The sequence below is a fragment of the Phyllostomus discolor genome, chromosome 5 (genome assembly GCF_004126475.2).
Source record: "Phyllostomus discolor isolate MPI-MPIP mPhyDis1 chromosome 5, mPhyDis1.pri.v3, whole genome shotgun sequence".
Classification (NCBI taxonomy): Eukaryota; Metazoa; Chordata; class Mammalia; order Chiroptera; family Phyllostomidae; genus Phyllostomus; species Phyllostomus discolor.
In genome coordinates this window covers 12,834,457-12,858,135 of record NC_040907.2, presented here as the reverse complement: position 1 = coordinate 12,858,135, position 23,679 = coordinate 12,834,457, and the positions used below count along the sequence as shown (strand labels likewise).

The 23,679-nt window shown below is 38.1% G+C and overlaps 1 protein-coding gene and 1 pseudogene across 27 annotated transcripts in view; one reads left to right on the top strand and one right to left on the bottom strand.

The window, feature by feature from the left end:
- The window catches only part of EIF4G3 (eukaryotic translation initiation factor 4 gamma 3), a 294,941-nt gene that overhangs the window by 15,828 nt on the left and 255,434 nt on the right, over nt 1-23,679 (top strand). The gene's annotated exons all lie outside the window — the stretch shown is intronic.
- Nucleotides 15,840-16,469, bottom strand: LOC114496151 (annotated as a pseudogene).

Here is a 23,679-nt window from a genome sequence, read left to right as displayed (position 1 = left end):
GGCATATCACAGGTAATTCCGTTTTTTGTTTTGGAGCTTGGCCAGCATCCGCGTTCTCCAAGAACGGTGTTTTCAATCCATACTAATATTTGATCATATTTAAAAAGGATCAATTACTGCTTATGTTAGCAGAGTAGATAAAAAAAGAAATATGTAGCAGTTTTTTCCCCCTTTTTTGTGGTTTAGAGACTTGTATGTTTAGATTGCAATGGGACTGGTAGGTCCAGTGTCTGCTTCATTTCTGACAGTTTAGTCAGAAGATATAGGTGTTTTACCTTTTTTTTTAAGATTTATTTATTTATTTATTTTTAGAGAGAGGAGAAGGGAGGGAGAAAGAGTGGGAGAGGAACATCAATGTGTGGTTGCCTCTTGTGTGCCCCCTACTCCCTAGTAGGCGTGTGCCCTGACTGGGAATTAAACCAGTGACCCTTTGGCTCACAGGCCAGCGCTCAGTCCACTGAGCTACACCAGCCAGGTGTTCCACCTTCTTTGAGTTTGCCAAGGAATAAATTCTTTGGATGAGATTTAAGGCTCAAAGATATATGGTAGTTATCCGTGTGGAACCCATGGACGAAGCAACTGTATTTTTTTTTAAGTCCTTAAATCTTTTTAAAGATTTTATTTATTTATTTTTAGAGAGGGGAAGGGAGGGAGAAAGAGAGAGAAACATCAATGTGTGGTTGCTTCTCGTGTGGTCCCCTTTGCGGACCTGGCCTGGCATATGCCCTGACTGGGAATCGAACCTGCGACCCTTTGTTTCATAGCCCACGCTCAATCCACTGAGCTATGCCAGCCAGGGCCTGTATTGTTTTTTATTGTTCTTAATTTTTGAATGCCAGGTCTGGTGAATTGTTTTACTTGGATGAATTAAATTGGTTATCATAAATTATAGATCATATACACTTTGAATATAGCAACCCCTTTAATTCATTGTATATTTATCAGACACATAGTCTAAATACAGAAAGTAAGTCTACCTATGCTTTTAGTGAAATTGAAGGCTGTGGTCTGTCTGTTTATATGGTACCACGTGTTCAGCTTTGTGTCAGTTATAAGGACATTTGGAAGAACCCTTCAATTTGTCAGATAGCCTTCAGAAACATACTGCTGGTTACTCTTAATTTTTCTGACTCTTTGGAGAGAAGTAATCTTTCTTTTGTATTCCAGAGTCATACAGGGTGGAGCAAAAGTAGGTTTATAGTTGTTCATATGGAAAATAATATAATATTTAATAAATAATAATACAAGAATAAACTGTTCTGCACACCCACAGCTGTAAGCCTACTTTTGCCCCACCCTGTATTTGTGAAAGTAGCATAGCTACTATTCACCTGAAGGCTCTGCTGAATGGCAAAGAACAGCTAGTAATGGTAAGGCTAGGATGCTCAGTGGAGAGTGAAAGAACTGATGGAATCTTAAGAGTAAGAGAAGTAGAAACGGGAAGGGATACAATAGTCATTGTTTTGATACCATAGATTGAACTACGTGCCTGATGGTTAGAGGAAAAACAATAATTATTTATTAAATTACAAAAGGAGGAAGCGTTTGCTAAGTAACAGTTTTGAAGACCTAAGACCCACTAACTCATTTGGTCATTAGAAGAAGGTGAAGATTGTGCAGGATGGATGGAGATAGAAGATGACATGGCAGGCCCATTGAAGGTTTTCCAAGGTTTGACTGATGCAGTATAGTCCGGAGGGAAATGAAAAGGAAAGGATGGTCATTATCATGAAAGCTGTCAAAGGAGGAGATTTAGAATATCCTTGATGAAAGAAAAAAGCAGTTAAAACTGGTTTCAAGGCTTTGAGACTAGAAGTGTTGATGGAGCATCAAAGATGTAGGATTTAATTTTATGTCACGATATGAGATAGTGTGCAGATAAATTCAGTTTAGGACATGTTGGATTTGAAATGAGTGGAACATCTTCTCTTATTCTTTTAACAAATGGAGATAACTGGACATGTTTGGATATAGAGCGATGGGAGTCAGCTGAACAGAAAGGGCTGGAAAAACAAATGTGTGAAAATAGAAGCATAACAGAGACAGTGACGGTAAAAGCGAAAGTTCTTAGTCATCCATGCAGTATCCGGTGATTTGATGCAGATGATGGAGCTACAGAAAAGAGGAAGAAGCTGCTAAAGAGGAAAGAGAACCAAGAAAAGCACAATCTGTTCAAGCTTTCGAGATTAGGCTGCCACTGAGCTTTATGTAGTTGGAGAAAGTGGCATTTGATAAAGCCCTGAACTCTGCCTAAGTAACTGTTCCTACATTTAAGGAAGATTAGGGACCGAGAAATTTTTTCTGCTTTTCTTTTCTTTAAAAAATTTTTTAAAAATTGATTTGAGAGAGACAGAAACAATGATTTGTTGTTCCACTTATTTATGCATTCATTGGTTGATTCCTGCATGTGCCCTGACCAGGGTTCAAACTTGGAACCTTTTGGTGTATGGGACAATGCTCCAACCACCTGATCCTCCCAGCTACAGCAATAATCAATATTTTATAATAAAATAAATTTAAAAGTATTAAACTTCTTTCTGTATACTTAAGTTACTGATAGGCTGCTATTGGGATTCTGGGCAGGCATTATTATGAAATTGTTCATTTGAATTCACATTTTTAATAAAATATATTTATATGCTAACCAGGAATTAAGCATAGAATAATAAATTCATTGTCACCACCCTTAATTGACAAATTTTAAGCAGAAAAAAAGGAACCAGTATTTGAGTTAGCTATTCTTCACCTCATTAGTTTTAGTTTGGATTGATGTATAATTTCTTAGGCTTTTTGAAATAGTGGAAATAGATTGTGGATGATGAAACTGCAGTGTAAAGGAGTCTTGACTCAAAAGTTGGGAACTGGTTTGTTCAGTATTGGTACCGACTGGGAACTGGTCATTTGGCAGAGTTGGGATACTTTCTCCATAGGTTCTATAGAGAAATGCTTTCTGTTTTCTTGTTTATGTATTCTAGCTTAATCAATAGAACTGACCGTGTGTCCAGGGATAAGTGCTGAGGAATTAGAAATAAGACATAGTGTTGGCCCTCAAGAAATTTATAGCCCTAGTGCAGGAAACAGATACGTAATAGGAAGGGAAGTAAACAGAAGTCAGCAAGCATAGGACCTGTGGGAGCTCTGAGGAAGGTCACTTAGGCCCGAGGGTAGGAGAGAATTGGGAGGAATGAGGGGAGAGGCTTCCTAGGGAAGGGGACACCTCTAAACTGAATCTGGAAGGATGCATGAGCCATAGATGGTGGTAGGAGAGAGAATATTCCAGCTGGGAATCAGCACATAAACTCAGGACAGCCAAAGGTGACTCGTTCCATTGCTAGAGCAACAGTGTGGAAAGGGAGAAGTGGGCAGATAATCAGAGGCTATAGAAAGGACCTTATAAACTATGTTAAGGAGCTTGGATTTCACGCAGATGACAATGGGAAGCCGTCGAAGTTGTAGGCTGGAGAATGATCGTGACCAACTCATGTTTTAGAAGGACGCTTCTGGAAGGTTGCAGGGGGGAGATTGGGTATATTTGTTGTAAATGATTCAAATCCAAGAATGATGTGAGTTTTAATTTTTACTTGGGACTTTAAAAAGTTTGTACTTACTTTTTCTAAGGATGACTTTTAGTTTGTTTACTCTTTTATCTGCAGTTTCCTAAATTTATGAAACACGTAGGTATTTTTGTTCAAGAAAACTCAGAGCTGGGTAAATTTCCATGCTTGTTACCCAACCCGCATTTAAGGATTACTTGGACTTTTAAAAAACAGATATAGGTCTAAAGCTTCAGCCTTTGTTTATAATTAGTACATGATTAGTACCAGATTCATAGTAGATAGCTTATAAGTTTATAAGTTTATAGTTTATAAGGCATATTGTCTTGGTATACAAATATGGCACACTGAATAGTGAAAGTACCTGCCTACTAAAAGTTAGGCATCTTTTGTCATAGTGCTAAGAGGCACACACACACATCCTCATATATGTATATAACAGGTTTGAACTGTAGATTTTTAAAAATCTAGGAAATGCATTTTCTCTTATCATATTCTTAATAACATTTTTTCTTTAGCTTTTGTAAGACTATAATATATGATACGTATAACATAAAATATGTGTTAATTAAGGCTTCTGGTCATCAGTAGATTATTAGTATTTAAGTTTTGGGGAGTTAAAAATTATATGTAAATTTTCTGAGCAGGGGGTTGGTGCCCCTAGCCCCTACATTGTTGAAGGGTTAACTACATATTTACTTTTATTTATTTATTTATGTGTATATATACATAGTGTGTGTATATATTTGTTATATATAAAATTATATATAGTGCGTACACAATATGTACATATTGTGTGTGTATATAACATATATATACGTGTATATATAGTTTAGGTAGGAATTTGAAATACTAGGTTAATTTGATTGCTTTCGAAATGAAAAGGGAAGTTGTGCAGGCGTAGTGCTTACATGAGCCATTGGATATGAAATAGAAAGCAGTTAGACCAGTCCAATTCTTCACTGGAAATCACAACTTTGAAAACATTTTTTGGAGGGGATCCTTCTTATGACAGAAAGATTCTAAAAGGTGAAACACACTTGGCTCTGGGAAGTGAAAGCGAGTTGAAAATACTCAAAACCAGAACAAGGGAAGGTTATTCCATTTAGTTTCATGTTGCTTAGCTTCTTTGGCTCTCTCATAAAAGATTAGCAGTTCATATTTTATTTGCTTGTTTTTCAGTTTCTTTTTCTGTACTTTAAATATTTAATATTGTGTGATTTTTTTTTAAAGTCCCTTATTTGTTTTTCTTACTGTAAGCACTTTTTCCCGTGTCTGAGCATGTAGAACATTAGTAGTCTATGAAGAGACTCAGGTTATTGCAGTCAAAGGCATATTCCTAGTTGTAAGAAAAGTTTTGAATGTTTTTTTTTTAAGGCACTTAAATTATTTCTACCTTGAGAAAAGAGATTGTTCACTGTGCTTTAGTAGCCAGTACCTAAGTTCATTGCTTCTTAACCCTAAGAAAAACGGGGCTTGCTGACAGCAGGTGGTTTTACAGGCCTGTGAAACTGGACAGCATGTTCAGCAATGTAAACAATGGCAGCCGTTTTTTGCTGGCATCTCTGTTGTTCAGAGTGTAATGAAACTGCTTCTCACAAATGGCTTCACTTGCTGACTCATCTTCCAGCCTGTAAACAACCATAGTATCCAACATTATTTAGTGCTGGGATTGAGAATAAAAAGAACCAGTCTTAGAATGTGAGGGTTGGAATGGATCAAGGAAATCCTTTAATTCAGGTGGCCTCAGTTATCAAAAAATGTCACTGTGGCAGATGCCAGAGTTATAAGACTTAGTGATACTTCTATTTAGAGTGCCATGAGAATCTTCTAAATGATCAAGGATTTTTTGTGTCTGCAAATCCTTAAGGTGTACTTCTTAGCTTTCCTTTAAAACTAACACATTGTTCTGAAGGTGCCTGTGAGCAGTGTTTCGGGACAGCACACCGTTAATGATGGCCGTTAGAGTGCAGGGGGACTTGGGAAAGAAGTAGACTGAGTTGCCTTGTCCCTGAAACTTTTCTAACATAATGAGAAAATAGATACGAGAAAGAAGTGTGGAACACTTAGGAGTCAACTTATTAACAAGTGTATAATCCGATTCACTTGATACTGACACTGTGAAGGAGGCTTATAATAATTTATGTGAGCTCTTAGAGCAGTGGTTTAGGTTTTTGACACAAAAAAGTCACTTGCAGAAATGAAAACCTTCCGTAGATTTTAATTCTGTAGAACGGAAACTACCCTCCAGGAAACTCATGTACATTTTTCACAGACAACTCATTGAAAACCATTGACCTAGAACAGCAGGTCTTAGACATTTTAAAAATATTTATTTATTTATTTATTAGAGGGTAAAGGAGGGAGAAAGAGAGGGAAAGAAACATCGGTACATCAACTGGTTGCACGCCTGTAGCTGGGAACATGGCCTGCAACCCAGGCATGTGCCCTGACAGGGAACTGAACCAATGACCTTTCGGTTTGCAGGCTGGCACTGAATCTACTGAGTCACACCAACCAGAGCTACACTATTAAAATTTATTGAGAGCTCACAAAACTCTTGTTACATAGGCTACCTCTGTTGATATGTACAGTATTAGATGTAAAACCAAAAATTTAAAAATATACTGTTGATTAAAAATAGCAGTAACAGACCCACTATATGTTAACATATAGTTTGGAAATGAAAAAAATAGCTTATTCAGAACAAAAATTTATTGATAAGTGGCATTTTATATTTCTGCAAATCTCTTTAGTGTCTAGCTTAAGAGAAGATATATGATTGAATTCTCATATCTGCTTCTGCATTCATTCTGCTGTACATTGTTTTGTTTGGAGAAAATGTCTCACTCAGATACATTGTAGGGAAGGAGAGGAGTTTTTAAAAGTTTCAGGTAATTGTCATTATTTATTATTATGACAAGCAGTGTTTCTTAAAGGTAGTTTCAATCTGAAACCTGAAACCATGTCCATGAGCATTGCATGCACTTAAGTCTGTTGGTGTGTATTGCACTTTTTAAAGAAAATTGAAGTACAATTGACGTAACAGTTTTGGGTGTACAACATGATTCAGTGTTTTTATGTATTGGGGAATGTTCACAATAGTAAGTCTAGTTAGCATCCGCCTATGTGCATAGTTTTCTCTTGTGATGACAACTTTAGAGACCTACTCTATTAGTAACTTTTAAATATGCAATACAGTATTTTTAACTGTTGTCCCTACGCTGTATATTACACCCCATGGCTTATTTTATACATGGAGGTTGTACCTTTTACCATCTTTAGCCATTTATTTTATCCCCGCCTCTCATATATTGCACTTTCAGTGGATGTTTTATCCATGTGTGATTTTCTAATATGCCTCAGTCATTTGGAAATAATGATTCATTAAGTTATGCAGACTTTTCAAATGTTCATATATTTTTTTATACAGTACTATAAAATTAATATTATAAAGTTAGTATCACCACTGATCGCATAAGAAAAGTCTTTTGGGACGTTTTTGAGCTCTTGGTGATAGGCAATGGCTCAACTGGGGCTCATGAAGGCTGGAAGGGTGATTGAGGTTGCATTTCTGTGACGCAGTCTTGGGTTGGAGGGAAATGGGTTTAATGTTTACAAAGAAGTGCCATGTTGAAGGCTCGGAAAAAGAGGCATTCTATTGTCCTGCTTCCTTTTCCTAGTGTTAGGTTTGATTAATTTTAAGGGGTACAGAGCTAGAAATAGTTGACCTTTCAAAGAAATTTGTTAACCCAAAGGAATTTCTGTGATGGAATGTTTGTGTACTTTTGAGCATGGCTGTTCTAAGTGCTCGGGTCACTGTCACAGATCTGGTGGGAGTCTGTAGAACCTGTTTCTGAGCCTTTTCAATATACCATCCTCCATCCGAATGGCCTTTACAAATGTCCTGTTAGACTCCTCGGTCAGTTTTATCTCATGGAATTGTTTTCACTTCTTCCCCAGATTCTGCTCCCGTCTTCCTTTTTTTTAACTTTTAACTAAGTCCTTTATTAAGCCACTATTTAGGATGAGATAGAGACTAAAATGCATCTCTTATCCCAAGTGGGGTGGATAAGACAGTTTGACCTAAGATTTCATGACTTGTGCTTCTAGGCTACCTAACAGAAACTACACTGTTGTTATATAAAATTTTGTAACTTTTCTCAGGGGTTACTTCAACATATATCCAAGGATTACTTTGAAATCAGCCTTTTCCTCCCCTTATACTATCTGCTTTTATAGAATTGTACTTTGAAAGTTGGCATTCAAATACAATTCTGATTGTTGTCATTTATAATAGGAAACTTTTTGAAACATGCTAAAGGCCTGGTAAATATGGGCCAGACAAATTATGGGCTGTGTATATGCATTGAAGTACTGTATAACCTTTTAAAAAGTTGCAATACATCGACATTAAAACAGTTCACATTTATTCTATGGAGCCAGTTAAAAATAGAATACATGATCAAATTTTAAAAAGTATATAGAAAAAGTGTTTGGTTATTAGCAGTGTTCATAGGGTTATCTCTGGTTGCTGGTGAGAGTGGGTGATTTTCATTTTCTTTCTGTGCTGAATGGTTTTTGTGTGTGTACATTAACCGTGTATCACTTCAATAATAAGAAAAAAAGCTGTTTTTATTTTATAAAATGAAACTAAGCTGAAATGTGACTTTGCAAGTTCCTCATTCAATAGACAACCAAGATTAAATTATATTATTTTAAGAGTGAAGAGTATTTGAAATACATTTGTAAATTTTCAACAGGGAATCAAGGGGGAGAGGGCATTTTTTAGGTTAACTATTAGTTAAATAAAAATTTACCTGATTTTGAATTGTGTTCTGTAAGCCTTCTGATTAAATTAATCTTTGTTATACTGTTCTATCAATACTAGTGCTGATCTCCCCACATTTGTTTTCATGACACAGTTTAAAGTACTTTAAAATAGGTATCATTCTTTTTTTAAAGAAAACCTTATTTTTTATGATGCCAGTTGTTAAACTTTTGAAAGTCCTTTGCCATCTTGTCCTTGCTGTCTTGGCTTTCCGCTGGGTCTGCAGCGGGGCTGAGCCAAAAATGGCTGCTGCTGCTGCAGCATGGGCGGGCATAGTATAGACGGTCGGCTGTGGTTCCTGTGACAAAGCAGCAGGCGAAAACTGGGGAGCGTGCCCAGGCTCAGGATTCTCTTGTGGAAGAGTTACTGTACTGCAGATTCTGCTGTTGGGAGGAAATGCCACCGTGTATCAGGATTTACAGCCTTAGCAGGGGAACCACCCATTCTCTGTGGGAGAAAAAATCTTAGCATATGCCGTCATTTGCTGAGCAGGATTAGCTGTTTCCCGAAAGCATCAAGGCTTACCTCTGTTCCAGTTGATGACAGAGAAGTGTCCAGAATGGCAGTGATTCTGGCTTGGTGGGTGACTTTACTGAGTCGGTAGCATTTTTGTCAGGGACAGAGTGGGTAGTGTATAATGGAGGATTAAAAACGTCTGCCCCTGTGTGCAGGTTGTGTGAGGAGTACTGGGAAACCTCACAAGTAAAACTAACATGTTAAGGTGAGAGGTGGGGATTGGGTTGAGTAGGGGGTTGAAATTGCCCTATGTGCACTGCTCAAGCCACTCCTTAGGGTGAAAGCGTTGCCATTAGGATGGGGTGCATTTGTGCCCGAGTTTCTGTCCTGCCTGTGACTAGAGATGGTCATGATGTAGGAACACTAGGATATGCTGCTTAGCAACCAGTCAGATAGGGTATATCTGGATGGGCCGTGACACACTGCTTCATTCATTTCTCTTTTAATGTGATGAAAAGAAAAGGCTTTTCTGCTTTAAAAAAAATAAAAGGCTCCTTCCTCAAAAAAGCCATATGTGATCATTGTAAAAAACACAGGAAAAAAGAAAAAAATGAACTCTTTATCACCCATTGGTAACTATGAACATTAAAGAAAAGACTTTATTTATTTTTTAGAGAGAAGGGAAGGAAGGGAGAAAGACAGGGAGAGAAACATCCATGTGAGAGAAACATTGATCAGTTGCCTCTCTCATGTCCCCATGTGGGGACCTGCCCTGACTGGGAATCGAACTGGTGACCTTTTGGTCTGTGGGATGATGCCCAACCCACTGAGACATGCAGGTAGGGGACTGTTAGCATTTTTCATATATTTCCTGGAAGGAATTTTTGTTTATATGTTACATATGTTGGCATTATACATTATATACCTCTGCTGTAAACCATACAGTAAATGTGTTATTTTAACATTGATATATTCCCATTTCAATACACATTTTAAGGGCTTTACTGGCTTTATAATATTTCTTTTTTTTTTTTTTTCCTTTTTATTTTTTACGCACCCCCCCCAATATTTCTTTTTTTTTAAAAGAGATTTTATTTGTTCATTTTTAGAGAGAGGGGAAGGCAGGGAGAGAAGGAGAGAAACATCAATGTATGGTAAAAAAACTGACCCAGTAATTTTTACTTTATTAAAGAAATATCTGAAATACTGAAACCAAAGGGTCACAAGTTCAATTCCCGGTCAGGGCACATGCCTGGGTTGCGGGCCAGGTCTGCAGTAGGGGTGTGTAAGAGGCAGCCACACATTGATGTTTCTCTTCCTTCTCTTTCTTCCTTTATCCCTCTCTCTCTAAAAGTAAATAAATGAAATAAAATAAAACTTCCACTTCTATATTATACATTTAAAAATACTAAAAATCCTGTTCATCCACTCCCATCATTAGAGGTTGTTAGAGGTTGTCAGAGTTGACAGGTAAGCATGCATATTTTTACAGACCTTTTCATATGCATTTACACATTGAGAGAGAGAGAAAGAAGAGAAGAGGAAGAGGGTCGGGGAGAGGGAGAGTGGAGGAGATTTTTAGATGATGGACTCTGGAATTGGATTCTGTGGTTTGTGTCCTAAGTGCTGGAAATGTGAATTGTCATCTTGGGGGATTGAGAGTCCCATAGATCACAGTCCCAAGCTCCCATGCAGTGTGGCATTTCTGGGCCACACTGGAAGAACCATTGTCTTGGGCCACACGTTAAATACACAGACAATAACGAAAACTGATGAGCAAAAAAATGGTTTCAAGTATATTTATGGTTTTGTATTGGGCTGCGTTTATAGCTATCCTGGGCCGCATGCGGCCCATGGGCTGGACACCCTTGATAGTGGCTGTGTACCTTGGGAAAACAATTTATCCTTGTTGTGCCCTGTGTCCTCATATGTGGAAGGAGATAATTATAGACTAGAGACTCACACTGTTGTGAGGATTAAATCAGTCAGTACATACAAAGTGCTTAATGGAGTAGTACCTGGCTGGCACTTTGTGTTAGATAGTAATATAGTAATAGCTGTTACTATTATTATTAGTAGTAGTATTATTAGTATTAATTAGATATAAGAAGAACATAAGTGGAATTATACTGCACATGCTTAGTGACCACTTTTTCATGTGTATTTGTCATGTGAATAAATATAGACTGTTCTATAGTTGCATCATTTATTTAACTCTTGCTATTGATGGATATTTGTGTGGTTTCCAGTAGGTTTTTTTATTTTTTATTTTTGTATTAAAGTCTGTAGCATGTGTCTTGGTACATATGTGCATTTTAATAGAATGGAGTTCTATAGAATTAATAGTCAAGACCTTTTTTCCCTCTCCTTTTGATAGCAGTTTTATGACTCAAATATTATCTTTGGTTCTTACTAGGTACTAATTAGAAACTTAAAAATACGTTTTTCTGTTCCTTGCACCATCTCTGTCTCTCCAAAGTTTGTTCTTCCATCTTTGTTTTTTACTTTCTCATGTCTGGTGATTGGTAGTTTCCATTCATATTTATGAGTGAGGGATGAGGTGGATTAGGAGAGTTAGTTGAATTCCCTGCAGTGAGTAATAGGTGTCTCCAGAACTAAATGTTGTCTTTAAGTTTTGTGGGTGGAGCCTGTCACCAAGGGCAGTATTAATTCCTTTATTTTTCTTGCAATAATTCTTAAAGTACTGCAGATAAAAGAGAAAATCATTGTTAAGATAAATCATGTTAACAAGTTTATAATATAGTCAGCTTTTGATATATTCACATACTATTTATGTTTTGTGGAGTTTCTCATGTACAGTATTTTCCAAATATAGTTCAAGTGTTATTTGGGATTTAAACAGATATTATGAAGTAAAAAACCAAAACTTTCACTTTTTTAAAGAAGATTTTATTTACTTTTAGAGAGAAGGGGAAGAGGGAGAAAATGAGGGAGAGCAACGTCAGTGTGTGAGAGATACGTTGGTTGGTTCCCTTGCGCATGCCCCGAAGTGGGGACCTGGGCGCATGCGTATGTGCCCTGAGTGGGAATCAAACAGGCGGTTCACAGGCTGGTGCTCAATCCACTGAGCCATACCAGCCAGGGCAATTGTCCTCATCTCATAGATCATTTGAACACATTATTTTAAATATAAAGATCACCTCTCACCTTTATTTTAATTTTTTTAAAGATTTCATCTATTTGTTTTTAGACAGAGGGGAAGGGAGGTAAGAGAGAGAGAAAAGCATCATGTCTGGTTGCCTCCTGCGTGCCCCCTGCTGGGGACCTGGCCTGCAACCCAGGCATGTGCCCAGACTGGGAATTGAACCAGCGACCTCTCTGTTCACAGGCTGGCACTCAGTCCACTGAGCCACATCAAGCTAGGGCCTTATTTTAAAAATGTGTATTCTGTATACACATTCATTAAATTTAACAAAGTCGTTAAATCATTCTCAAATTGATGGGCAAGGTAACTGTACTGTAAAGCACCTGTTTTCTCCTTGGATGATGTTTAAGTGTTGTTGGTTTTTATTTTGTAATGCTAAGAACTCTCTTTTGCTCTTCTTTAGCTGAAGAGCTCAATTGAAGCTTCATAGCTTTCATAAAATGAGGAAGTAATTAACCATCCTATCAGTCCTAACCCTGAACATGTCTGCTTTTCTCAGATACCATTTTGTGGTTTATAGATTAGTCTCATTTTCTTTTTTTGAAATTTTTATTTATTGATTTTTTTAGCAAGAGAGAGGAAAGGAGAGAGAGAGAGACATTGATTTGTTGTTCTGCTCATTTATGCATTAATTGGCTGATTTCTGTATGTGCCCTGAGCAGGGATGGAACTCACAACCTTGGCACGGGACAGTGCTCTCACCAACTGAGCTACCTGGCCAGTCTCATGGAGTCTCATTTTCAATGGTAGTCTTCATGTCATCTATTGCTAAAAACAGCTTTTCTGTTATTTTTATCTTACTATAACCTGCTGCATAAGTAAATCTGATGATGCTATTGGAATGTTGCATTTTAGTGAGAGGAAGACATTTTATTGTTTTTATTCTGCTGTTATTTTAGTTCATTGACATCTTTCCAGTTGGAGAAACAGTTTGGTAACTATTTTGGCATTGCATTGGTTATCCACAAATGTCTAGAGAACATTCTATCTTCCTGACAAAGACACATTGTGATACACTCTTGATGAGAAACGCCATTGTAAAACAAATTGGGAGAGTGTTTAAGAATTGGAGAAATACTAAATTTTTTTTTAGTCATTGGTTGAAGTTAGGTAACATTTTCATTAGACTTGGGTGACCCAAGTAAGTAATCTTTTACTTTTTTAATGGAAGAAAATGGATGTTTTAAAATAAAGTTTATTGATATTTTTAGAGAGAGCTAGAGAGGAAGGGTGAGAGATAGAGAAACATTGATTTGTTGTTCCACTTATTTATCTGTTCATTGGTTGCTTCTGCATGTGCCCTAACCAGAGATTAAACATGCAACCTTATCTGAATGGCACCCTAACCAACCAAGCTACCTAGCCAAGGCCAAGAAAATGCTGTCTTTTCTCTTTTTTAAAAAGATTTTTGTTTACTTTTAGAGAGGGGGAAGGGACAGAAAGAGAGGGAGAGAAACATCAATGTGTGGTTGCCTGTCACATATCCCCTACTGGACCTGCCCCTCAACCTGGGCATGTATCCTAGACTGGGAATTGAACCAGCGACCCTTTGGTTTGCAGGCTGGCACTCAATCCACTGAGCCACACCAGCCAGGGCAGAAAATGCTGTATGTTTTGTTGTTTTTTTTTTTTTTCCTTTTAAGATTTTATTTATTTATTTTTAGAGAGGGAAGGGAGGGAGAAAGAGAGAGAGAGAAACATCAATGTGCGGTTGCTGGGGGCCATGGCCTGCAACCCAGGCAAGTGCCCTGACTGGGAATCGAACCTGCGACACTTTGGTTCGCAGCCTGTGCTCAATCCACTGAGAAAAATGCTGTCTTAATTAGCATAATTATAGGGATGTGGCAAGGCCAGGATAGTGGTAGTCAATCTTGGATGCTCATTGGAGTCAGTTTTTCAATTTAAAAAAATATACAGATACCTTGTGAATCAGATTTTGCAGTTGGGGTTTTTAGATATGCAACTAAATTTAAGACTGTTGGCATCAAATTGGAATGATTTAGTGTGGGTTAATTAGGTCTTGCATATTATATAAGGGACATTAAATTAGTATTTGCTTCTTTGGACAGTACCTCTTCTGAAGAGCTTTGAGTACTAGTACAATGTTTGTTGGCTTTAGAGTCTATTCTTTCTTAAGGTTCTTGATTTATAATGATCAAGAAATGAAAGATTCTTTTGCTTCTCAGTGGAAATGTCGGCTAAATTTCTAGATTAATATTTAAATAGGGTTTGGCAAATGACTAGAGGATGATGTTCTTTCATTTCAAGGCAGGTGAGTTCTGGGACCTGGTAAAGTGCACTTGTGCCTGACATACTCTTAGAATTTGGAATATTTTATTACCAGTATCTAATTAGTCAGTTTGACATACTAATGGACACTGACAGCCTTTTGTCTGTTTTCTTTCCTGTTATGCAGTTTATTTTCTTCTTTAAAAAATATTTATTTATTTTTAGAGCCCTGGCTGGCGTAGCTCAGTGGATTGAGCGCGGGCTGGGAACCAAAGTGTCCCAGGTTCGATTCCCAGCCAGGGTACATTCCTGGGTTGCAGGCCATAACCCCCAGCAACCGCACATTGATGTTTCTCTCTCTCTTTCTCTCTCTCTCTCTCCCTCCCTCCCTTCCCTCTCTAAAAAACATAAGTAAATAAAATCTTTAAAAAAAATAAAATAAAAATGTTAACATTTAAAAAAAAAATATTTATTTATTTTTAGAGCGAGGGGAAGGGAGGGAAAAAGAGAAGGAGAGAAACATTGATTAGTTGCCTCTCAAACCGGAGACCTGGCCTGCAGCCCCTCAAACTGATGACCCTCAGATGATGCCCAGCCCACTGAGCCGCACCAGTCAGGGCTTCTCCTCTTTTTTTTGAAGTGAACTTTTTTAAGTCAGCAAAGTTTCTTGTGTGCAAATGAGTAAGTCAAGTTCTGCTTCTGTTATTATCGAGGATTATTAAAATTACTGTAAGCCTCCTAAAATATTTTTTAAAAGATGTGTGCTGCAGAAGTAAATGTGTTAACATACTCTTTGTGTATAATGAAAGGGTTCCTTGATTTTAATCTGAATTTTTTCACTTGTTAGCATTTTACCAGATCCTAAGCCATTGTGGCACTCCAAGGTTATAAGGGACTCAAGCTTCCTTTATATTTAAAAAGATTTTTAAATTACAGTTGATGTTTCATATTTTATATTAGTTTCAGCTGTACAGCATAGTGGTTAAGTGGTTAGGTAACTACATAATTTACAAAGTGATTTCCTCATAATTCTAATACCCATCTGGTACCACATATAGTTATTACAGTGTTATTGACCATATTCCCTATGCTGTACTTTACATCCCATGATTATTTCGTAACTACCGATTTGTACTTCTTAATCCCATCACCTTTTTTACCTAGCCCTCCAGCTCCCCTCCCATCTGGCAACCCCCAGTTTGTTCTCTGTATCTGTATGAGTCTTTTTGTTTTGTTTGCTCTTTTGTTTTATTCTTTAGATTATCCATGTGAAATCATATAGTGTTGTCTTTCTATCTGACTTATTTCACTTAGCATAATACCCTCTAGGTCCATCTGTGTTGCACAAGTGGTAAGATTTCATTCTTTTTATGTCCCAGTAATATTCCATCGTATATATGTACCACATCTTTTTTTTGACACACCAATGTATTTATTTAATACATTGATCACAGGGGTTCAACCAGAGAATTTAAAAACCAGAAACAAAAACAAATATGACACCACAACTGAAGATATGAGTCATATACAGAAATCAAGGCAAGGACAGGCCAACTGAGGGGAAAACAGAGACACTACAAGGAAAGAGGCTGCACAGCCCTGGTCAGGATTCCTGGCGGGAGACCTGCTCTGTGTAGGTTTCCTGCAGGTGCTTGTTGAAGGCGGTGGGGCTTTTCCAGAGCTCCCAGCGTATGTGTTCAAGGGGCTATCGATGTTGAGTTCTCCTAGCGGGCTCTGGGGGGAGCTTATACCTCGGATCTTTATATGCTGTACCAGCTGCTCCATGGGTGGTTTCTACCCACTTGAAAAGGTTGTCTGATTCAGGAAAGGCAGAAATTACTTTGTCATCAGACATCATGAGTGTCATCAGCTCCTGCAGTAACCTCTTGCCCATGGGACCTGGGTAGCGCCCCCTGCTGGGCTCGCCTCTTTTACAAGCAGCAGGGATGCTGGCTGCTGGGTTGCAGTTCTGGAAGGCCATCTGGGTAGCGCTGGCAGGGACACAGGGACTCTGAGAACAGGACTGTAACTGCTGTACCACATCGTTATCCAATGGCCAGTCTACTGATGGTCACTTGGGTTGCTTCCTTATCTTGGCTATTCTGAATAACGCTGCCTTGAACATAGGGGTGTGTGTATTCTTTCAAATTACTGTTTTGTACTTCTTTGGATATGTATCCAGAAATGGAATTGCTGAATAGTAAGGTAGTTCCATTTTTAATTTTTTGAGGAACATCCATACTGTTTTTCGTAGTAATTGCAGAAGTTTGCAGTCCCACCAACAGTGTACTAGGGTTCCTCTTTCTTCACATCCTCACCAGCACTTGTTGATTTATTGATGATAGCCATTCTGACAGGTAGGAGATGATATCTTATTGTGGTTTTAATTTGAATTTCTCAGGTGATTAGTGACGTTAAGCAGCAAGCTTACGTCTTTTGAGCGTGCCCTTTGTAGGTCAAGTGAACTTCCTGGTCCAAGAGGGCTGCTTGGCTCTAGCTTGTGTTTGCGTTCCAGTTAGCAGGAAGGGAAACGGGGAGGACAGAGATGCTTCCTCTCTTAAAGGTCACTTGACAGAAGATTCATATGTCACTTTTGCTTTTATTGAGAGAGAAGAGGCACAAAAATTGGGGGGCAACTCGTAGTCTCTGGCACATGGGATTTTTATGAGGATGTGCCCGTCAGAATGATGGGCTTATAGTGGGTGCTGTCAGTGGTAATTTGTTTTAAAATTTAGAATTTTAAGCACTTTTTGCCTAGTTTTTTGCTTTGTGGTACGCAGCCTGGAGCTTTAAGGAAGAGAGGGTGACAGCTATTCTGTTGAGACAAACAGCCTCTTTCTAAATTCGCTTTAATCTTTCCGAGCACACAGATAACTCACATGAGACAGTTAAACAGCGATTCATTAAAACTAAAACAAAAGAAGGCTGTTATGCATTTGCTAGCTGAAGGTAGTGAATGAAGTGGGCTTTTTTTTTTTTTTTTAAATATTTTGTTTATTCATTTTTACAGAGGGGAAGGGAGAGAGAAAGAGAGGGAGAGAAACATCAGTGTGTGGTTGCCTCTCATACGTGCCCCACTGGGGACCTGGCCTGCAACTGAGGCATGTGCCCTGACCGGGAATCGAACCTGCAACCCTTTGGTTCACAGGCCAGCACTCAATCCACTGAGCCACACCAGCCAGGGCGAAGTAGGCTTCTTAAGATGTAGTTTGGGCTAAATGCTTCTTATACAAGCCTACACACCCACATGTGAAAGAATTTTAAACAGTATAATTGAGTCATAACCTAAATAACAGAATTATATTTTAATAGTACATTATATTCAACTTTAAAGACACCCAGTAATTCACCAGTAAAATCTTTGTTAAATATGTCAAAGGATGTAGAAATCCCTAGTAATGAACTAAGAAAATAGTGGAAATGAATATAGGGTGAATAAGAGATTTTCAGCTATTTGTTCTCTCTACATCCAAGTTCATTGCTGTAAAATTAGTTTAACTCTGGTATGTTTGCATTTTTATGTTAATATTTTTGAAATACAATTTCCCATTATTTAACTTGTCTGAGTAGACATGAATGAATATTGGAATAAGTTATGGAAATAAACATGATGGAAGATAAAATATATAGGAAGAGAAATACTTCTATGGTGCTTTGTTTTCTTTCTTCTTTTGTGTTATAGAAGTTATTATTTGACATAGTGAAAGAAGATTCAGCTCTAGATTTGGTATTTTCTGTTTTCATAATGGAGCAGATTTAAAAGCTTTCTTGTATCTTCAGGTATAAGAAATTAGATACATAAAAATCTGTACCTACAAAGGAGGATTTGTGCCCTTTGAAAAACAAAATTCAGGATTTACCTAAGAATTTGAGGCTTGAGGACACATCAAGCTACAGAAGTATTATGTCAGAACAATAAATTTGTCAGTCTTTCTCTGTTTTAATAACATTTTAGGATTTATTACATTGAATTTGTTTTTTCTTTTTTTTAAAGGTTTTGTTTATTTATTTTTAGAGACGCAGGAGTAAGAGAGGGGGAGAGAGAGAGAGAGAGAGAAACGTCAATGTGTGGCTGCCTCTCTCATTCCCCCTACTGGGGACCCAGCCCGAAACCCAGGCACGTGCCCTGACTGGGAATCAAACCAGCAACCCTTTGGTTCACAGGCCAGTGCTTAATCCACTGTGCCACACCAGCCAGGACTGCTTTTTCTTTTAAATAATAAATAAAGTTTTGAAAACTTTATTCCTTTATTCTGTATTTTTATTTATAATTCATGAAGATGAAAATCTCTTTAAGAAGTAGAAATACTCCTACTTCACTTTTCATTCAAATAACATTTCAGGATGACAGAAGTGATTTTATTAGAGAAGCAAATTATTTTTTTCCTCTTCATTTCATTTTCAGTGTTTATGTTCTGACATGTCATTGGAATTATGTTTCCATGGGAAATAATTAGTAAATATTTCTGCTTTCTGTTTTAGTTACCTATATTTGTGGCTTAATTGAAATCTATTCTAGTAGGAATAAATATATTTTGACGATGGGAGTAATTTATGTGATTATATCATGTAAAGAAAAAATAAATTGCCAGTGAAGCATTTAAATAATAAATTAGGATTTGTAAGGAAGAACTAAGGGTCTCATAAAAAAGACAAAACTTTGGTATCTAACTTAGAGATTCTTGACCTTTTACCAGTGCTTTTCGTTCCCTTTTAATTATAGATTATTTTGATATTTTGGATAATAATACTGTAATTCTGGGCAAAACATATAACTTTCCTGGCTTTCCATGCACTTTTTTTCTTTTTCCTTACCTGCTTGGTCTACTTCTACCATCTCCTCTTCTCTTTGGGGTTATTTTACTTCTCAGTCTCCTCCTCCATAAAGTTGATTAACTAGACTGAGTTAACTCCAAGATCCTGTTCGAACTTTTTATTTAGCCCATGATTAGGGCAGAAATAGTCCCATATCTTAAAAAAAAAAAAACTAGAAATAAGCAGCAGCCCTTATTGTTACTAATGGCTTATGAGGCACATTAGGGAATTATGAGGGGAGAATCTTAGCAATAAAGAATTATCAGAGAAGTTTCAAATATAATTGATATGAGAGACAGTCTTGCAGAAGCACTTTATTTCCTTTGATTGTATTGGTTGTTATTTGTATTGGTTGATTATTGTTATTTGGTGTACATTTAAAAAACTTTTTTTTTTAAGATTTTATTTATTTATTTTTTTAGAGAGGGAAGGCAGGGAGAGAGAGAAACATCAATGTGCGGTTGCTGGGGGCCGTGGCCTGCAACCCAGGCATGTGCCCTGACTGGGAATTGAACCTTCGATGCTTTGGTTCGCAGCCCACACTCAATCCACTGAGCTACACCAGCCAGGGCACATTTAAAAAAGTTTTTTAAAAAAGATTTTATGTATTTATTTTTAGAGAGATGGGAAGGGAAGGAGAAAGAGGGAGAGAGACATCAATGTGTGAGAGGTAAATGAACTGGTTGCCTCTCGCACGCCCCCAACCAGGGACCTGGCCTGCAACCCAGGCCTGTGTCCTGACCAGGAACCTAACCAGCAACCCTGTGGTTTACAGGTCAGTGCTCAATCCACTGATCCAAACCAGCCAGGGCTAAAAAACATTTTTTCTTCGAACTTTTTCTCTCTCAGAATAACAATCCTGTTAGGAAAATGTATGAATTAGTAGGCTATTCAGGTTCTCCCAGAATGAAAGGACACTCCAGACCAGCAGTGTCCAGTAGAACTTGCTGCCGTGATGAAAACATTTTGTGTTTACATTGTCCAATGTGGTGGCCACTAGCCATGTGTGGCATTGAATACTTCAAATGTAGTGAGTGAGATTGAGGAACTAAATTGTTAAATTTTGTTTAATTTTAATTAACTTAAGTTTATAGTTAAATAGCTGCATGTGGCTAGTGCTTGCCATATTGGACAGCATAGTTCCACATTATCCATTCAATCAGCAAATAGTTTTTTGAACACTCAGTGATATGGTTTAGCATTGTATTAGGTGCCAGAGGTATTAGGATCCAGTAGTATGGCGGAGACAGAGAGATAAAGATGATACAGAGTGATAGTTGCTGTGCAGCACAGATGTCATTTCTTACCTAATCCAGGCTGAGAGTGGTTCACATTAGGTGTGTTCTAATGTGAAGAGGCTGATGTTAAATATGTCCTTGTATTGTACACAGGTAGTGAACTTGAGTCAGTTTTTACTGTTACAACATCACCAAGGGATGTGGAACCATTTTGCCATTGTTTTTAAGCGTTTGGGGTCAGCTCTAGAATATCTGTGATTTAACTCTGGACCTTGCATATAGAATTGATAGGTCGTCATTTGTTTGTTATGAGATCACTTTTATTTCTTTCGTGAAAATATGCACAATAGAACCATAAATCGTTAATGCGGCAGTTTGACTAAAGTAGTTACTTTTCAGTGGGGTACAGTTCAGGGCAGTTTCTGAGGTCATGTCTTTTTTTGTTTGTTTTAGGAACTTCTTTTCAAATTTAATGTAATTTAATTTTAATTGTTCAAGTACAGTGTTCTGCCTTTTACCCCCATCCCAGCCCACCCCCCAGCCTTCCCCTCCTCCCTCCCGTTTCCACCCCCCTGAGGTCAGGTCTTGATCTTAAATAACATTTCATTTGTTATAAAGTACTGGAAAAAGAGGCTGCCTTGGTTCTGTGATTCTTGGCCATATATATTGTGGACATCCTTAGGGTGAAACTTTGAGGGTTTTGGGATTAAGTTTTAGAGATGAGGGAATGCCGGGCCAGTTCTTAAAGCCTCTGGATGTCCCTTTGGTTTGATCTCTTCAGAACCTTCTCAACCTTATAAATCTTGGCTCGGGGAAGGAGGACCTTAGGAATTCTGTCTTTTGCTCTGAGTGCATTTGTGCATTTTTTGCGCTTACTCTCGTCACTATTTTCCTAGAGGTCACTCTTGAGGAATTCCAGTCGGTGTGACGCATGTACCCAGCGGATTAATTCCGTGACTTCTGTCTAGACACTGAAATGCTTTAACTTTTATCTTCAGGGGGCAGACATTATGAGTGTAAACTCACAGGCAATTTAAATGGATTGCATTAATCAGTAAATAACTTGTTCTTAGGCTGTTTTGAAGTTTATTTCACTGTAATTTTTTATAAAGAGAGCTTGGGTTTTAATGTGTTGGTATGGTTTTGGTGAACTGTATGGTACACTGGGCTATTTCTGGTATAATTAGGTGTAATGGAAGGGGGAACAATTTTACTACATATTAATGTAAAAAACCAGAATTTGTGGTTTATTGATTTGAGAGAGGGAGATAGACAGACAGACACATTGATTTTTCTTGTTCACCTATTTCTGCATTTATTGGTTAATTGTTGTATATGCCCTGACCAGGGATTGAACCTGCAACTACGCGGCATATCGGGATGTTGCTCTAACCAACTGAGCTACCTGGCCAGCGTGTTGGTTATGCGGCAGCTAGGAATGAGCGACTGGAGGGGAAATAAAGCAAGGCCCCTGCCATTACAGTCCAATAAATAACTTAAATCAGGAGGCTGAAAACAAAAGGGAGACGTGTCTCACAGGTTGACCCAGCATTCCTTAGCCCAGTGTGATAAGATCGCCAGGTGTTCAAAACTTCACCAACAAAACTAAGTGCAGGAGTAAGGGAGCCCTTGAAATTCTGTGTGTATCATCTCCACTAGCTAGGAAAGAAAGCCTTTATAACTGGCCCAAGGTCTGGAAGACAGAGGAGGAGGAGGAACCTAGACACTGACTAAAGTATGTAACCCTTGAACCCTGGTAGCTGGTGCACTCGAATTAGCTGCGTGCCTGCTTCTAGCCAGGTGCTCATGTATAGAATAAACTCGCTAACCATTTTATTTCCTTTCTACGTGGGGCATTCAGACTAGCCTGGTGCCTGCTTGCAGCTTTGTGCTCATAAGTGTTTCACAAATAAATTTGCTATCTCATTTCCACTCTATGTTGTTGTCTCTTGCCTGAATTCTTCTCTGGCCAGGCAGACAAGAACCTAGGAGAGGCATCCCCCTGACTGGGGTCTCCGTGGTAACAAATTTGTGTTTTTAGTTTGTTGGATTAATGAGTGTCATCTTCAGGCCATAAATACATACCCCAGGTAATTAGAATTCTGACAGTGTAGATTTTTTTCATTCCAGGAACTTTCCTTGTAATCATGTTTGTGGTGGACATCTTTACTGCAAGCATTTTTGCTGCACACATTTTTTTACTGCATAACTAATTGACCATAGGCAATTTTGCTGCAAAAAAGATAAAATTACCTGGCTGGCGTAGCTCAGTGGATTGAGCGTGGGCTGGGAACCAAAGTGTCCCAGGTTCAATTCCCAGCCAGGGTACATTCCTGGGTTGCAGGCCATAACCCCCAGCAACCACACATTGATGTTTCTCTCTCTCTCTATCTCCCTCCCTTCCCTCTCTAAAAATAAATAAATAAAATATAAAAAAAAAGATAAAATTACAAAAATAAAAGAAGGACATTAAAAAGGACATTACAAAATTAAAAGGACTTTATTTTGAAATACAAAATATTTAAAGACATTAAAATGTGCTTAGATTTATGGCAGTGCTGCAGAAATAACTGACTTTATTTTGTGGATTGTACCTAAGCACTTGTCTCCATGCTATGGGAAATGTGGGTTCAACTCCGAACTCTCAAAGAGAGCCCTTGGCGCCTCTTCCTCCTCCCACTGCAGTGTGTTTCAAAATAAGAAAACAACCTGGGGCAAATAATCGTCTGGAAGAAACGGTAACGATTTTAAGACCATCACCCCCTTGTTTACTTGTTACTGTATAGACAATGGCGAGGGCTAGCAAAGATTTATACCTACAAAAATGGGAGTAACTGCAAGAACTTTGTCAATGGAGAAGGGAATCCAAACAAGACAACCCCAAACTGTCAGTCAGTTATTTTACCTTTTTTATGGCAAAACTGCCGGTGGCCAGTAGTTATGCAGTGAGAATCCTTGCAGTAAAGATGTCTGTGGCCAAGGCGCTGAGGTGCAAGTACTGGACATGCTTTTGTTTATCCTTTCCTTTTTTTTTTTTTTTTTTTTTAAGATTTTATTTATTTATTTTTAGAGAGGAGATGGGAGGGAGGAGAGGGAGAGAAACATTAATGTGTGGTTGCCTCTTGCACACCGCTCTACTGGGGACCTGGCCCTCAACCTGGGCATGTGCCCTAGACTGGGAATCAAGCTGGTGACTCTTTGGTTCGCGGGCTGGCACTCAGTCCACTGAGCTACACCGGCAAGGGCCATCCCTTCATTTCTGACTTTTAGAAAGATTGAATTTGGATTTGATTACAGATTAACTTAGCTAATATCTTTAAAATGTTCATCTAAGATTCAGATTCAAGTAAAACTTAATACTTTTGAGGTACATTATGTTCAGTTTTGAAT